This window comes from Gopherus evgoodei, chromosome 5, assembly GCF_007399415.2.
Source record: "Gopherus evgoodei ecotype Sinaloan lineage chromosome 5, rGopEvg1_v1.p, whole genome shotgun sequence".
Taxonomy (NCBI): domain Eukaryota; kingdom Metazoa; phylum Chordata; order Testudines; family Testudinidae; genus Gopherus; species Gopherus evgoodei.
In genome coordinates, this window is record NC_044326.1 from 140,348,987 (window position 1) to 140,363,498 (window position 14,512).

Below are 14,512 nucleotides of genomic sequence, written 5' to 3' on the forward strand. Positions count from 1 at the left end.
GGGAGGAGCAATGGGCTGGTGATGGGTGTGTTGCATTTGGGCACTGGCTGATCTGTGTTTCAGTGTAATAGTTTTGAGGTCTGAGTCACTTGCAAAGAAACACTGTAAGTGACTCACATCCTGCTTCAAGAGCTAACTCACTCCTTGTGAATGTTCAGAAAATCCACATTCTCCCCAGCACACGTGCGTACTTGCGTGCTGATACCTTAATTCCATCACAAGACGTAGAACTAAGCAATTATTCATCTCTGCAGAAAGTCCATCTTCACACCCTCATTTTCAGCATGTATGTGAAGCTGCTAGGGAAGGCTGTGAGACATCTGGTTTTCTAGACTGTTGGTAGGATGATGATACCTACCTCTGCATCTTCTTCTCACTGAGCTCAGATTTTTCCAGTGTCTTTGCTTTTGCAGAGCCTTACCTGAGAAAGGGCCAGAGATAATACCTCTCTGGCACTTGTCCAGACGAGACAAAAATAGGGACTAGTATTTTCAGTGAGGAAAGCAGTGTCTGCCCCTTCTGTTGAAGGAGTTGTGCCCATTGTTCTGCTCAATGCTATTCACTCTCAGGGTCTTGCTGGATCCATCACTGCAATGGGTGGCCCAGACCACGTTAGTGATTTTTTTGCCATGTTCAGGTGGCCTAGATCTTCCCTCCCAGTACAAACTATGTGACAATTATTCGTGCCATCATCACTTCCAGGATGGACAGTTTCAATGTCTCTACTTAAGATTACCCTTGAGGACCACTCAGAGGTGTTAATTAAAAATAATACCTAGCTGTTACATAGCCCTTATCAGTAGATCTCAAAGTGCTTTACAAAGGCAGTCAGTATAGTTATCCTGTTTTACAGATGAGGAAACTGAGGCACCAGGAGGTGAAGTGACTTGTCCAAGGTCATTTATCAAGTTAGTGGCAGAGCTAGGAACTGAACCCCAGTCTCATGAGTCCCAGTCCTGTACCCTAGTCATTAAGGCTCACTGGGTTAGTGTGAAATGAGGTGATCCTCCTTTAAGGACAACATGAACACCTGGCACCTGTGCTCTGCACTGGCTTCTGATCTATTTCTGAACCCAACCCCAGGTGCTGGTTTTTATTTCGGAGTCCCACTGCCTTGGGAGGGTTTGCTTATCTTAGAGCACTCTGCTGCACATGCACAGTAGCACTTGCAATCAGCTGCAGTGCTTGGGCTGTTTGACCTCAGAGCTGAACTCCAGCACGTGGGTGGCAAGTCATTCTTCCTGGGGAGACTCAGATTTCTGGAATTCACTCCTGCTCCTGGTCTGCTTGAGACCAAGTCTGGAGCTCTCCATCGAGCTGTTCAGTCTTGCTTTTTGTTGATTTGAGTAATGTGTTTGAAGTGACAGTGAGTGAGAGGTGATCATGGAAAGGAACAATTTGGGTTTGTGGCAATAGAGACTGATTGTTTTCATTATGGTTTCTAAGTTAAGATACTGTCACAATGGGCATACTATAAATTATGAAATCAATTTATCTTGTAGCGATCATTGATATGGGATGTCTTCTTTTGTAGGGATTGATGTATCATATTAATACATCTGAGGTTTGTAGAGGGTGCATGTCTGTGTATGATAGATTGTGCAGTGGGCGTGAGTGTTGTAGAAACACATACGTTGGCCGGAGGGCTAAGCCAAGTCCATAAATGAGGTGTACTGAGGATTCCACTGAGGAAACTGAGGCAGAGCAGCCTCAGTGCCACACCATAAGGGGGCCTGTGATTGTTGATGGTTTAAAGAGCCACACATTGTTGTATCCAAACACTCCTTTTAGCTGCTTGTGTGCTTTGGGTAGCTTAGTGTAAAGTCCCATGGTTTCTGTTGTACCATAGCTGATTTTTGCTGTTTGGGTGCCCTGTGAATCCCATTCATTTCACAAAGGAGTGCATGGTTAGCAGGTTCATGCCTCCCTTTGGTTTCCTCCAAGATGTTTGGTGAACTGTAGTTTGTGAGAAGCCTGTGACGTGCTGGTCACATTCCGAGCTTCCCTTTTTCGGTACCCTTCTCTGACAACTGCAATGATTAAAAGTGATGAGCAGCAGATGTGTCTGCTGTAGGAATGAGGCCCTTTGTGACTAATGACATTTGCCTCTTCTGTGAATCAGTGTGCACAATCCGGGTGCTCAGCAGGGGCAAGTAGCCTTTGTGTCTCAACTGCAATCCCAGGTTGGCTCATTATGACACTTTCCCTCCAGTTGGCAACCTTTAGAATAGAGATGAATGTGCCCTATGAAAGAGTTGAAACTTTTGTCATACTCAGAAGCTAAAGTAGTACACTAGCCATGGACTGAGCATTATGAATCTGCTTATCAGATGAGGCTTCCCCTAGATTGTCAGCATCATATGCTGCTGCTGATGCTGCTGGGAAATCATGTTTGCTTTGTTTTCAGGGGATGCTGTCAAATGTGGCTGCAAGCCAGTGCATTTTGCAGACTTCCAAGAGCACTGGTAAGGTAGGTGCTTGTTAATCACAGAATGGAATTGCTTTGTGGGGGGTTATTGGCTCTTTGATTGACTCAATGGTTGCACTACTGTACTTTGCATTATTCAGGGAATTGACCGTACTCAGCATTATTCACTGAACATGCCTTTTATCTGACATTGCTTGTGCCTAGACCTAGTGGGCAAATTGAATTTGTCAAATCATTTGATCTGTTATGCCAGTGGTTACAACTTGAGTATATTTCTTAGTATGTAAAACAGTGGCACATACAAATTTGCATAATATGATATAGTATGTATTTAACATATCTTTCTCGACTTGAGATCTGCCTGTTTGCAATATCTAGGGCTAATGCTTGTGTTGTAAATTATAGATAAACCTTTTAAGAACTGGAAACTGAAGATGAGATGTCAGCTAAGAGTTTCCCCATCAGAGAACTTAACCTATAACATCTGATTGATGTGTCTGGCATGTTTAATCCAGATCTAACTCTTCTAAAATCAAACCAAAATTTTGCAGAAATTTTAATTTTGTTTGAAATGGTTTTTTTTAATCAAATTAAATAAAATGAAAGCTTAAGTGCTTTCCTGTGGTGGGGACATAGACAAATGCATATAACTGCCCTTCCTCTAGTCTGCCCTACCCTTTCCCCACTTCAACGGTTATTATCAAATACAAAGCCTGTTAAAGGAAGTACTATGAGCCTAATTCAAAACCCTTTGAGATTAGAGGGAGCCTTTCCATTGACTTCATTGGGCTTTAGATCAGACCCTGTTACAACCATTGAAATAATTCAATCTGCCTATAGTGAATTTGGAGTTGGCAAATTGCTATTAGGAAAGCTTTTGTATATGTATATGTTGAATGGCTGTGTATAAGGCTGACTGTAATAGTAATTGTCTGGAAGGACACATCCTGGTTCCAATTAATTTAAATAACTAAATAAATGATAAAGGTTGTTAATTTTACAGTTAATAACTGATTGGGTTGTTAACTTTGATGATCCTAGAAGTGCAGTAGGCATAAAGAAGGTCTTATATTAAAGTGAACCATAGATACAGTACAGGGAATAAAATTCTCATAGAAGTTTAACATTAGGAAAAATTAACGGTTAGGGCCATATTCTGATATGCTTCCTCCCTTTTACATTGCTATACTGTTACTTCTTAAATAGCCCCACTGGTTTCAAGGGTGCTCCTCATGGTAAGTGTCAGAATCTATCCCCTAGAGGACAATTTTGAGTAATAGTGTTGAATTGATCTCTGATTAATCAGTTTGAATAGCTTGTGTTAAGTTCATGCATCCAGTTCTGTAATTACCATCACATAACTACCATACTTTATATTTCTTTTCTGTTCTGTACTTTTCATACTTATAATTCAGAAAAAGCTGTCCTATTCTATTGGGGGAAATTCAGTGCATTTATATAGGAGCTGTGACTCAATAATGATTATGAGTCTGATGAAATATTCAATATTGTTCTGTATGCCAGGACTACGCTACAGGGCTCCCATGTAGGGTAAAGGAGAGGCATAGAGGTTGAATAACCTGCTCATGGTCTGGGAATAGAACCACAATAGTGATTAATATGAACACACGATTTAAATAAAGCATGTGCTTAAGTTCACTTACTGAATTAGGCCCTTTGTAAGCAAACTCCTAGGCCTGTGATTCTCAGCTTTCCCTGGTTGGCAACACCTTATTGAAGTTAAAAGTTTTCACCAACCCCTTACACGTACAATAAAAATAAGAATAAAAATATATTAATAATAAGCCTATACAATCTACTTGCGTGTGTGTCTCAAGAAGCTGACAGAGAATACTTGATCATGAAGGGTCAGGGTGTGTCTTGGGGAGGGAGGGAGATTTTCTTTGATTTAGATTGTAATGCAATTTTCAATACTTCTTATTGCCTTTCATGAGCCCTTCCCCATGGGTTTGTGACTCATCAACTGAGAAACACTGTCCTAGACCCCAGCTGTCCCATCGGACATCGGACACATCGAGACTTTCCTGAAAGTAGTTTTGCCAACACGCAGCTTATTGCCTTGAATGGAACGATTTATTTTCCTTTCTCCAGAATTTTGCCAGTTAGGGCTTGATCCAATGCCCACTGAAGGCCACAGACTCACTCCTGTCAATTTCAATGGCCTTTGGACTGAGTCCATATTGTGAGAGCCACTCTATGATATGGGAGCTTCCTAGGGCAGGATCCAGTGTTCTGTCACCAGAGAACAGAAGTGAGAATCTCTGACAGAAAGCAGAAAAAATATAACTCTGAGATTTAGCTCTTTAGTACAGATGAACTGGATGATCAGGATTTCAAATGATATTTAGCTTCCCCTGGCCTCGCTGCGGGAATCAGCATGAAATGCCTTCCTCCTTAATGTTGTTCCTATTGTACTCATCCTGTGTGACAAACCCATTTTACTCCTCAAACTCTCAACAACTCTTCTTGGCAGGGAATCTTTCATCTGCCTCTTCTCTACTTCCAGTGGCAGGCCATTGTCTTTGAGTTAGTTTGCTTAATTCATTGTAGCTACCCTCCTACGCACAAAGGAGTGAATATTTTATTTTCCAGTATGTTAAACTCCTGTTTACTGCCTTGTCTAATTAGCATAGGGCCAGGGGAGACATGAGTTAATATTTATTGAGTGTTAATTTTGCTTTGTTGCTGGGTAGTGTCACATTAAATACCATCTGAGAAAGTATTTTATTATTATTATTGTTTGCTTTACGATAATACCTAGAGGACTCAATCAGAGATCAGCACACCATTGTACACGTAAATGTGAACCAGTCTTAGCAGTAGAACTGAGGGAACTATTCGTAATTAGAACCAGTCAACATTCACTGGTCAAAACATTTTTTTTAAATAAAAATGGCTTTTCAACTAGAACATTTTTTTTTGCAGAATATATTCATTTGGTTAAAATAGAGATAAAAAAGATGGCGGGGGGGGATGGAGGGGAAGGAGTTAGCCATAATTTGCAGTTTTCAAAAATGAATTTGACATTTTTTATCCCCAAAATGGAATATTTTTCTGGTTTGGGTTTCAGTTTTCAAATTAAAAAACTGAAGTCATTTCACGGGAAATTTTAAAGAAAATAATTACCCCCCTGAAATGTCCCACAAAAAATAATTGGCATTCTTAAACCAACTCTAATCATAATACAAAACTTCTTTGGTGCCTAACTCTACTTCCCCTTCCTCCTTCTCGCCATCTCCTCCGTCTCCTGATCCTCCCCCTGTACCTTCAGCATCTTCTCATCTCTTCTTCTCCACAATCTGCCTTCTTTCTTGTTCACTACTTCTCCCTAGCCTCCTCCATTCTCTCCTCTTACCTGCCCCTCTAACAAATTTCAGAAATGGCCACTTCTCCACTTTCACTTCCAACCAAAGTTTTGGGACTGATTCAAGTAATCGCACTTGTTGATCAAAAAGATTTCAACCAATACAAAAGCTTTGGCTGAGCGAATATTCTTGAACACCCACAGGGATTACAAGCAGGTGAAATTGAAATGTGGTTTCTAATTTGGCTGTTTACAAACAGATATTTGCCCTATTCAACCAGCTTTAATTAGAAGATCCTGCCAATGCTGTGGTCTCTTGACATTTGTTTAACAACAATCATAGTAGTCGAGAGTTATCTGCAATTTGTTTTTATTCTTTCTGGGTGACATTCACCCTGGTGCAAAGGGCCACTACAAGTCTATGAATCACTTAAGTTCCTTTAAAAGCCATTTTGAGGATTTACATGGGATTTCATTGATACAAAGGCCTTGTTTTGGCTCTCTGTACAGAAGTGACTCTCGCCTACTGCCAGTACTGTGCCTGTGTGTTGTAAAAGTCAATAAAATCTCTCTCCCGCTATTATTGCAAATGAGCTAAATAAAATCTTGTTAACCCCTAGTGTTGGAAATCATGAGATCAGCTTTAAAAATTGTGATTTTTTTTTAAATGATCAGTATGGATTTCTTTTTTTCTTGCCTTTTTAGTTTCTGAGCTTTTCACAGGACTCCTGGAGCGGGGGCTTCAAGAAACACTTCAAGTATTGTGAGACTTGCAGTAAAGTCACGAGAGTTGACAAGACTGTGATTGTCCCACTGAATCAATTCTAGAATTGTAAAAAGTGACAAAGAGTCCTTCGGCACCTTATAGACTAACAGACGTGTTGGAGCATAAGCTTTTGTGGGTGAATACCCATTTCGTTGGACGCATGTAGTGGAAATTTCCAGGGGCAGGTATATATATGCAAGCAAGCTAGAGATAATGAGGTAGTTCAATCAGGGAGGATGAGGCCCTCTTCTAGCAGCTGAGGTGTGAATACCAAGGGAGGAGAAACTGCTTTTGTAGTTGGCTAACCATTCACAGTCTTTGTTTAATCCTGAGCTGATGGTGTCAAACTTGCAAATTAACTGAAGTTCAGCAGTTTCTCTTTGGAGTCTGGTCCTGAAGTTTTTTGCTGCAGGATGGCTACCTTTAAATCTGCTATTGTGTGTCCAGGGAGGTTGAAGTGTTCTCCTACAGGTTTTTGTATATTGCCATTCTTAACATATGACTTGTGTCCATTTATCCTTTTACATAGTGACTGTCCAGTTTGAACTGGAATTCTAGGAATGGCCAAATACATAAGTAGCCAGATAGGAAGGAAGGCTGTAAAGCCACACATTAAAAGATTCCAGATTATTTCTCAATAGCCCTTAGCAGCATGGACCTTTATGTTAACATAGATCAATTTCAAGTATTTAATCACATTTCTGTCACAAAGAGAATCTTGTCCTTTTCCAGTGCTTGGAATGTCAGAGCAACCAATTTCAAATCTTACCTATTTACCCAAAACTTCTCCGAAATAAAAAGCCAAACTTCAGATCACCTATTCACAAACATGGGAGTTTAAATCTTTCCAATAATCACTCAAAAAGCAACTACTAATTATTTTCCCCTATCATCAACCTCTGACAATTAGCAAGAGTCAATTGCAGTTTTACAGTTTCACCTATAGATGGTGCAAGCAAGTCCAACATTTGTTGCATTCCCTGGAAAAGGTATTTCAAAATATATCCCATTATCACGGCATGCCTTCATGTTTTCCCTCTATTTTTCTTTCATGATCACCAGCAAAGCTCCTGCATACACTCTCATGTCTTTTTATTAAATGAATTGATAAAATATGTGATCAGCATTTACTTCTTTTTGACTTTCCACCCACATTTTCAGATATTCACATCACTTAGATGAGGGCCCAGTTCAGGCTTTGTAAGCTCTTCAGGGTTGAGCTCATAAAGAAGTCCCTAAAGAATACAATGATCTGGTGTCTCTTCTGGACTTAAAGTCTGTGATGTGCCTCTGTGAAAACAAGCCCTGCAGTGGTTGACAAATGTGACCTTCTTCTTACATTGAATGAGGGGCACGACACCACAAAAGGGGTGAAAAATGGCTTGGGAACAGGGGCTAGGCTAGGGGAAGGGCAGCTATGTTGCATGCTCCCTCTTCCCAACACAGCACCTCCACTATCCCTTCCACGGCAAGTGTGCATGGGTTGGCCTGCGCATGGATAAGGGCATGAGCCGGAAAGCAGCACAGTGGCAGAAGACACAGCTAATTGTCACATATATTAAGGCAACAGTTTTCTGCAAACACTGTCCCTGCCTCCATGGCTGCTGCAGGTCCCATGGCAAAGGGGCAGGACAGGGGAGTGGGTGCATACACATTCCCTACACGGTATGTCGCCCAGTTCTGCAGCAGCTTTTGGTATGCCAGCCCTTAATGGTCTGGGATGGGCCAGTTAGTGGTTGGGCAAAGCTGGAGAATCCCCTGTTTTGTGAGTGTCTTGTCCTCCCCCTACAGCAGGGCTGGAGGGCTGCAAGGGCTAGCCTCAGCCACTGCTGCCTGATTTGAAGCGTTGCATCCCCTCCTTTTCGCAGGTTGCTTGGGCTTAGCACTGGACCAGACCCTAACTCCCCAGTTCCCCACCCCAGGCCCTTGCAATGCAAGCCAGGGAGTCATATTTAGATATATCCAGTGGAAGCGAAGCACAAGCACAATTTGCGTTACCAGCTTGGTGTGTTACAAAGCTGGAGACAGGTGTCTGCTATGGTTTCTGTTGGCTTTGGCCCTTAGTTTGCTATAGATTCATGGCCTATGCTGCCAGTGTAGGCCTGGCCTCAGGCCCTTCTGCATCACCCCCATTCCAACAGTGTCTCCTCTAGACCTACCCATCATTAAGGGTGCATTTGCCCCATCTGTGGGCTTTTAGGTAGCCCTGTGCTTTGACCTTACCGAGACTGCTGGGGACCAGGGGAAAATTACCTCATTGCCCTGGAGGTGACACTGTTTTAAAACTCCCCAACATCCTGTCTTCTCATTTCCTGGATAAGCCCTTAGAGCATGATAAAACTGTGAAGGTATGTCTACACTAGAAACACAACTGCAGCGTAAACACTTACCACAGTGATGGAAGGAGTCTTTCCATCACTGTGGTAAATCCACCTTTCTGAGGGGCGACAGCTGGGTCAACAGAAGAATTCTTCCATTGACCTAGCCCCATCTACACTGAGGGTTTGTCGGCTTAGCTATCTCTCTCTGGGATGTGAATTTTTCATAGCTAGAAAAATTATGTATCTATGTAGCTAGATCAACTGAACTATCTAGTGCAAACCAGCACTGATAGCTCACTGGAGGTTGATCAAAGGCACAAAAATATGTTAAACTCCCAGTTCTTCCTAGCTGCCCCACCTTTGTGCCTTTGAAATACGGGCATTGTCAGGCTACCATTCACTGCACCAGATCCTCAGCTGGTGTAAATCAGTGCAGCTTCCCTGACTTCAGTTTACACTAGCTGAGGATCGTGCCCAATGATTCTTGTAAAACACTCTGAGGTCTGAGATTAGAAACCCAATAGAAATGCAAAGGGGCATGAGTGAGATGGATTCACTTATTTTGTTACCTCTTTAAAGTTCGGTTGCAAATGCAGTCTCAAAAAGTGCCTCAGATTAAACAAAGCTAATCCAATTTAATGAACAGCCCCTTGGTGATAAAAGAATCACAGTTAAAGCACAGGATAGACTTCTTGTCAATAGACGAGAAGGGTCCAAAAAATTAAGTGCTCCAAAGGAGGAAGCCATCATGAAAAATGAGCACTGTGTTTCTACTCTGCACACAATACCTCAGTGAGTTAACACACATTCACCAAAGCAGATCTCAGAGCACAGTCTCATCATTAACTTATTCCTTCAAGGAGTGATAACTGAAAATTTCCAGTCATAAAGCTTCATGAGAGAACAGCAGCAACGAAATACAGTTCAACTTAAAACCTATTAGAGAATATTGCCGTAAGCCCCAAGGAGGGAGGCCAAGTTGCACTATCAGCCTTTATCCTTCTGTCCCACCTGCAAATGTACATAATGTGTCTCAATCTCGCCCTTATTCCCTAGCTGGGCCTATCCACTCACGTTCAGCTGAATTGTTCTTCCGACTTTAGTCCTGCATCTCTGTGTCTTGTGATAGTGCCATGCCAAATAGCTGAGTAATGCAGACAAGATTTCATCCACAATGCTCTGCAGGAAGCTACAAATGCTCAGTGCCCAGTTGACACCTTCTTTCCTTAATCACGTCTCTTTCCCCTGTTTAAATAGGGGAAAGAGGCCACATTTCCATACTTGAGCGGCAGATTGCCAGGTTTGTCAAGGTCAGTTTTATGCCATTTGACTGACGCAAACCTGCCTGAAAACTTGTTCTCACCTGGTGGGTGCTGACCTAACTCTTGGCCAGCCCAAACGGTTCACGGTGTGGTCAAGAAGGAAGGGGAAGGGGTGGGAGATGGGTTCATGGTGGGACTGATGAATGGGGGAGGAAAAGAGCACTGGTGTGTGGGGAGAGGGTGAAAGAGAGAGCTTGAGTGTGATTAATGGAAGAGAAAGAGAGCATGAGGGAGAGACAGACAGACATGGATCAGGAGGAAGAGAGTGAATAGCCTTTAAATCCTTTGCAACATTGGAGACTGTACCTGGCATTTCAGACCTTTCTGAAGAAAGAGTCCCTCTTCCCACCACTGACATTTTTTTGGCTTCCTCACAGCTCCCCAAACCCTACTCATTCTCAGGTGCAGACTTGCTGCAAAGTTTATTTGTCTCTGTTCATAGACAGAGTGAGCCTTCTCCCCTCCCCCAGCCTCTGCCTGGGATGTTGCTGAATTACAGTTGCAAGGGGCTACCTACTCCAAAGCACCAGAGGATGAAAATATCATTGATGTCTCAAATAGTCCATTGAAATATGTTGTTAGTAATTATGCTATACAATCTCTTCCACCTTCTATTTAGCTGTGACACTCTGGATACCTTTCCAGACCTGAAGAAGAGCTCTGTGTAGCTCAAAAACTTCTCTCTTTCACCAACAGAAGTTGGTCCAGTAAAGGATTTTACCTACCCACCTTATCTCTCATATACTGGGACCAATATGGCTACAACAACACTGCATACAATGATGTGTTGTGACAGCACCTAGAGGAGACCTCAAGCAGGTAGGGCTCCATTATGCTGGTGTAACTCAATGGTCAGCAGGAATCCTAGTTTTTCTGTGATAATCCCCCCCAAAAGAGCCAATTAAAAAGCAGAAAAATCTGCATTTTTCCGTGTTTAAAATGAAACACTGAACTTTAGTTTCCCTAGCCATAATGTATATAGTTATCAGTTGAACACTGTGTTTTATTGATAACGCTGGAATGAGCCAGTCGCAGTGCATACATGAGGAGGGTCACTATTGTCCTGGTTGTCACGGCAATGGCTGCCTTTGATAATTGATTTCTCCAAGACAACCAGAACGTTATTATGCAGCAGGGTCCCAGGAAGGACTGTAATGAAAGCAGACAGCTGTGCTCCTTTGGGTTCGCCCTGGGCTAAGTTACACCGATTCTTTTAAAAGGGGCATACTTTGCTACTTTCCTCCCAAAAGGTCATAAGAAATTAAGATGCAAAATTCCAGCTTCTTTTTATGTAGATTATTTATTTGTTTCTTACAAGTTGGGACGGGAGGGGCGCCGGGGGGGTTATGTCTTTCTGAATATTTATCTTTATTAAAAAGTGGGAAATTCTAGAGCTGAGTCCCTACTCTGTTTTCCATTACACAATTTTAAATTTATAAGTTGCAGTAAAATGTATCTATTTTTACCCCAAGGCTGCGCATGCTTATTTAAACTGCATATATATAAAATATTTTCTTTCTATTAAAAACGAAAGGAATTTCATAAACAAAAAATTCATTTCAGATTAGTTCAAGTTGCTCTCATCAATAAACCACACCATAAAATTTAGGAAATACAAAATTAAAGATTAAAAGGGTGTGACAGGTTGGATCACAGAAAGCCCCCTGGGAGCTGCCAACTGATGTGCCCAGAGTACCTCTGCTCCTGTTTTCCCTGCCAACTCGGGACTCCAGAACCTTGTCTTGCTGAGCCAGACACTCCCGTCTGCTCCAACAAAGTCCCAGAGTCTGAATTACTTGCCCCAAAGCTGCAGGTTTACCTGAAAACAGCTCACAGAAGTGTGCTTGTCTTTAGCACTCAGATGCCCAACTCCCAATGGGGTCTAAACCCAAATAAATTTATTTTACTCTGTATAAAGCTTATGCAGGGTAAACTCATAAATTGTTCGCCCTCTCGAACACTGAGAGATACGCACAACTGTTTGCTCCCCCAGGTATTAATACACACTCTGAGTTAGTTAATAAGTAAAAAGTGATTTTATTAAATATAGAAAGTAGGATTTAAGTGGTTCCAAGTAGTAACAGACAGAACAAAGTAAGTCACCAAGCAAAATAAAATAAAATGGACAAATCTATGTCTAATCAAACTAAATACAGATAATCTCACCCTCAGAGATGTTTCAGTAAGTTTTTCTCAGACTGGACACCTTCCAGGCCTGGGCACAATTTTTTCCCCTGGTACAGCTCTTGTTCCAGCTTAGGTGGTAGGTAGGGGATTCTTCATGATGGCTCTTCTCCGTTGTTCTGTTCCACTCCTTTATATATCTTTTGCATAAGGTGGGAATCCTTTGTCCCTCTCTGGGTTTCCACCCCCCCCCCCACTGGAAAAGCACCAGGTTAAAGATGGATGCCAGCTCATGTGACATGATCACGTCACTGTAAGACCCCAAGCCTTCATTCCTCCCAACCTGACTCTCAGGCAGGCTTGCTTGCAAACAGAGCCTCAGTCAGTTGTCCTGGTTGATGGGCACCATTAAGATTCCAAACTATCATTAATGGCCCACACTTTTTATAATTACGAAAGGCTCTCTGAGTTATATTTCATATTTCTAGTCCCAGATACAAGAGTGTTACATTTATACAAATAGGATGATCACACTGAGTAGATTATAAGCTTTGTAATGATGCCTTACAAGAGATCTTTTGCATGAAGCATATTCCAGTTACATTATAGTCACTCATTACCATATTTTTATAAAACCATATAGACTGCACAACGTCACAAAGGGATTATAGTGTTGCATTGTCAAGCATTCTCAAGTTAGGAAATATCATTCTGAATGTTGCCATGCAACCTTAGTTTGGCTGCCCTTTGTGTATGCATGATGATACAACCTTTAATTAGATGCAGAAGTGACCACCTGTGAAAAGTTTAGTGTAAGTTACTTGCCTAGTTTCACACAGGAACTTGGTGGAAGACACAGGGATAGAATCCAAGTCTCCAGGGTGGCATTCAGCTGCCCTAACCAGGAGATCATCCTTTGACTTCCTGCAATCTCCTGCCTCATCCACCACAAACCTTCCAATTTCTACAGCAAATGAGTCAGGAATCCTTCACTGTACGAAAGATTCCTTTATCTGTACAGCCCCGATTCATCCCCAGAGCAGATCTGTTCTGTGCCCTGACTGAACTAGGGGTCCAGTTTAAATACATACATACATACATACATAAATCCTAGCATTTCCTAAACTGAGATTGCTTGACTTTACAACCTTTTAATTATTTGCATTTCCCAAATTTTTTATGGTTTCCTTTATTGATGAGAGCAACCTTAACTATCATTAATCAAAGTATTTGTCTGTGAATTATAAATATGTTGTATTGTTTAGCTTTGCATTCTTTTTACATTAGCTTCCAGAATGCTTAATATGTTTACATGTTGTTAAAGTGTGTGTGTGAGTGTTTTGTGGGGGTGGAAATAATCTTTTTTAAGGTCACCTTACACACACACACACACACACACACACACACACACACACACACACTTTGGCCTGAATTCATGCAAGGATGACACGTAGTTTATATATGGGGAAAAATTATACTGGCAGAAAAGAATCACACATTCCAGATCATGAAAAGCTATGCAGGTTATGTGAGAATCGGAATTTTTTTTGGTTCATTGGGTGTTTGTTTTTTTAAATTTTCAGTGAACTGAGGAGAGAGAGAGAGAAATTGTTTCATTGTCAAATGAAACATTTAGTTCAACCGAAAAATGAAACATTTAGTTTCGATTTTGAGCATTGAAAATATCTTTTAAAGAATATAATTGAAGGAAATTTAGAAATGAAAAGTCACATTGAATTAAAATAAATCCAAATATTTCATTTAAAAATATGTCAACATTAAAGATTTCAGTTTTGTTCAGAATTTTTTCCTTTTCTTTTCTTTCCTTTTCTTTTTTTTTTTTGACCCAAACAAGTCAATGAAATTGACATGGATTCATAAAATGTTTTGGTCAAACTGTAACTGCATTTTTTGGCCAAAAAATGTTTGCCTAGCTCTGTTTGGGAATCATATTTGAGAAGATGAAGTAAAGATATAATTTGATAGAGGTTTATTTTGTAAACACCAGAACATCACACCTTATAAACAAAAACCAAAAACACATCAAATCTTTCTGGAAACTAACAGAATTCTCATTTAAAAAAATCTATATACTCAGCAAACATCATTATATTCCAGTTGTATCCATTGCCAGATGGCCAGATTGATGTTGTAGTTGCAGAACCTAACTGAGTAGTCCCTCAGGTATGTCTTGGGCAGAAAGTGAGACACAGAGCAAGCTATCAA